General features: G+C 41.8%; 1 pseudogene; it reads left to right on the top strand.

Moving 5' to 3' along the window:
• The first annotated feature begins 1,684 nt into the window (after positions 1 to 1,684).
• Positions 1,685 to 3,283, top strand: LOC109263610 (ribose-phosphate pyrophosphokinase 2-like; annotated as a pseudogene).
• Positions 3,284 to 4,110: the final 827 nt, after the last annotated feature.

Below are 4,110 nucleotides of genomic sequence, written 5' to 3'. Positions count from 1 at the left end.
AAACAAGGGCTCCAGAATCAGATTTACCTGGACTCTAATCCCAATCAATCCTTTATTGTGTGAATTTAGGTGGCTACTTACTGTCTTTGGCCTCAATTCGCTCATTTGTAATTTGGGAAGAATAACCACCTCTTAGAATTGTAAAAATTAACGAAGATAATATATGTAAAGCATCCAGTATAGTTTCAATCATATAGTAAGTGCTCAATAAATGGCAGTAGTTATCACTACTATTTAAAGAGACTCTGGATCAACTTATTTTTTTATCATTTTTCCATCACAGCAATTCCATTTCAACAATTTAAACTACCTGCCACTTAAGTCCATAACATTTCCTCTGAGAATTGAGCTCTTAGTTATCTTTGAATTTTTTATCACAAAGCACCGTGCTTGGGCAAAGGGACTCGAAAGATATTTGTTGAATTAAGTGGTGACAACAGAGTAGGAAGCTTTTTTATTTTTAGGATGAGACTGAGAAAGTGGCCTTTATTAATCAGACAATGGCTGAACTTACAAAGCAATTAGTTTTAAGTTTGGAATGAAAGAAGCAGGGAGATTTCAAATTTTGTTCATAGTTATCATTAATTCATTAATAAAGCTAACATTTGTCGAGCACTTACTTTGTGTCTGCCTTTCAGAAGCTCCCCGCTTGGCCAGAAAGATAGGAGGGATCTCCTAAGTGTGATACAGTGTGATGAATACATTAGATTTTGGAACATGTGGACGGGGGAGGGGGTGGGAGTGGGAAGCAAGGAAGCCATTTTGTCTCCTAATTGCTGCTCCTTGAGCCATGGGCCACATTAATACTTCCTCATGGCAACCCTATTATTTGTCATTAGTTATAGTCAGCCTCACCATCAACATCTCAAGAGGGTAGTAAGAAACGGGATGGACCTTATTTTTGCCTCTACTGAATTGCCTGGAGAGCATCTCTTGGTGATTGCTGCTGGAAGTGTGACATTTAATTAGTGGAGAAAATTGAGTCAGGCAAGAGGCAACCTGTGCCAGCAAAGGGGTGAGAAAAGGACGGGGAAGAAGTGATAAGCTCAGTGGGACGGTTTGGCCCAGGTTTTCTTCTAGATCCAGATTGGGTGCTCCCATTACTACAGGTGGAGATTGCAGAATCTTAAGGGATTTTCCATAGCGATGGGGACCACAAATGAGCCCCTATGGACAGCTAGAGGTGGAATGGAAAGAGGGGACTGTAGGTGCACAAAGGGAAGGGGAGAGTGATCACCTCCATTAGGAGGGGGTCAGGAAAGGCTTTCCAGAAAAGGTAATCATTGAGCTGAGTTTCCGTGGTTGTTTGCCCAGGAAGGGGAAAAGCATTCCAGGTAGTGGGGACAGACTATGCCAGGGCTCTGAAGTTTTCTAAAATGCCACCAAGGTGTTGGGCATAGTGTTTTAAAAGTTGCATGATGGACCTGTGAAAATACTGCCACACACACGTCACCCAGATTCTTTCCACTTAATAGGTGCTGAATTTCTGGGAAATGTCCCCCTAGAGGGAGGTCATGTAGCTTTCTGTCCTGTGGCCTGTTCCACAGCAGTTCCTCCTCATATAAACTCAAAGCAGCAAAAATAGCCTGATATGTAAAGGGCTTTGTGTTGAGTGGATGTGTATTAAGGAGTGGTTTATGTAGTTCAGGGGTCAGGTACAATTTCAGTATTAGTAAAAGATGTTTTGCTGGGCAATCAGGTTTATTTCACGCTAAGCTCTGGGAGAACTGGAGCTTTCTGAAGTTTTCAGGAATTATTTAAGCGGGGTCTCTTGATCTAGGGGAAATGTTTTTCCTGAGAGGTGAAGAGACTCTGGTTTCTCTTTATGTGTTAGGAGGAAAAGGCAGGAGGTTTTGGAGTTAAGCACACTTGGTTTGCTTGTTGGCATTGTCACTTTCTAGCCATTCGAGATGGAGTAAGTTACTTGTCTCTCCAGGTCTCAGTTTTCATATGTATATGTGTATGTGTATGGATATGTATACATATATAGAATTGGGAGGATATTATGTATGTCATAGGGCTGTTTTGAGCATCACCCTGAGTCTTTGTATGTATAGAATCTGGCCTATAGTGGGTATTTAACACATGTTAGGTCTTGTCCTTTCCTGAACTACTGCTGGGGGCTAGCCCAATGCACACTACGGGGAAACCACTCCCCACCCCATCACTGTTTCAATCCAGATAAAATCTAGTTAAAATAGACACCAAGAACATCTGAGAGAGGAGATTGTGGTTGAGTTGTGGAAGTTGAGGGGTCGGCCTGTAGAGTGGGTTCTGGGAACTGTAAAAGATGCTGTCAGTGCTCCCCGCAATAGCCCCTTGGACCACCATGGAGGTCACTTTTAACTTGGGTGGTCAGCTTCTGCGTCACATCAATTACCTACTCAAGCACATGATTCTGTTTGAAGGTTTTCTCTGGCCTCATGCACATGCTATGCCTGGAAGTTACTGCTCCCAAGAGTGACTCTTGACTAACGGGGACAGGAGCTGATGGATAAAAATTCCAGCTCTCTTGCTTCTAGGTAGGGGTAATTCTCAGGTGTGTTCTACTCAGTCTCCTGGAGGGATCTCAATGGGGTGGAGCCCTAGCTGTCATAGCAGCATTAACACATCCCTTCACATACTTCTCTGCTCCCCCACTTGCTTCCTGGGATGACCTCCAGAAGTACTATGTTCCCAAATAATTCTGTGCTTCCAGTAGCTGGGGCAGATCACATCACTACCGTGGGCCTACGTGCTGCTCATCCAGGACTTCTTTGCCATCCCTGTGAGTGACTCACACGGGGAAACAAGAGAATATTGCCAACCAGAGGATGTGTGTTGTCATTTCTCCCAAAGCAGGAGGCTGCATCATTCATGGACAGACTGAATGTGGTGTTGGCCTTGGCACACAGAGAGAGAAGGAGAGCCATGGAGGTGGGTAGCATGATTCGGATTGGTGCTTAATTAAAGATCAGGTAGCCATCCTTGTGGACAACACATGCTATATACTGCAGTCAAGCCACTCTACCAAAGCCTAAAGTTTATGCCATCTTTACTCACGGGATCTTCTCTGGGCCAGCTATTTCCAGAATTAATAATGCTGCCTCTGTAGCTATCAACATCACAGAGACCATTCTACAAGAGGACAAAACAAAACATTGCTCTAAGATGCAAGTTACGGGTGTTTCAATGATTTTGGCTGAGGCAATCAGAAGGGCAGACAATGGTGCATGTCTCCTACTTGTTTAGCCATGACCCTTCATATCTCCACGATATTATGATTTCATACGTGATATCTTGAATTAAATTTTTTTTCACTTCAGAATTCAGTAAAATATAGAATGATGACTATTAAAGCATCAGATCTCTGTTTTAAGCCTTGGAACGGATCTTTGTGGTTTTAGGAAACAGTGGCTAGGGATACAGGAATGCTCGTTTGGTTTTTAATTGAACTTGAATGAGAAATGTCAGTGTCAGAGCGCCTGAGTGGCTCAGTTGGTTAAATATCCAACTCTTGATTTCAGCTCAGGTCATGATCTCACAGTCGTGAGATTGAGCCCCACATTGGGCTAAGCACTGATAGAGTGGAGCCTGCTTGGGACTCTTTCTCTCTCTCTCTCTGCCCGTCCCTTGTGTGCATGCTCTCTCTCACAAAATAAAAAAATAAACATTAAAACAACAAAAAAAGAAGTGTTGGTGCCATTTTGTCTTATTGTGATGGGGAACTTTTACCTTTGTTCTTATGATAGTCTTAGGCCACAATCATATAATTGCACAATTTTCTTATACAATATAATCCCCTTGAGGAAATTCATATTTTACATACTTCTGAGGTTGTCAACGATAGCTTCCTATGAAAGCACTTTGTGTACTAGTTTACATGTAATAATAATATTATGAACATTCAAGTAAAGCCCAAATTAGCTCTCTCCTTTCAAGTGTACATTAGAAAATCATGAAATACCCCGAATGTTAACTTTCAGGGTTCAAATAAGCCAGTTAGCTATTTTGCTTAATTTAAACCAAATTTCATTTAGCTAAAAATGCCAGTGAATCATTTATTTTCTCATAGGAATTAAACAAATCAGGCAATGTAATCATAAATAAATGCAGTTTTATGAATTACCT

This window comes from Panthera pardus, unplaced genomic scaffold (genome assembly GCF_024362965.1).
Source record: "Panthera pardus isolate Hobbes unplaced genomic scaffold, ASM2436296v1 HiC_scaffold_8, whole genome shotgun sequence".
NCBI lineage: Eukaryota > Metazoa > Chordata > Mammalia > Carnivora > Felidae > Panthera > Panthera pardus.
This window is presented reverse-complemented; position numbering and strand designations above follow the sequence as displayed.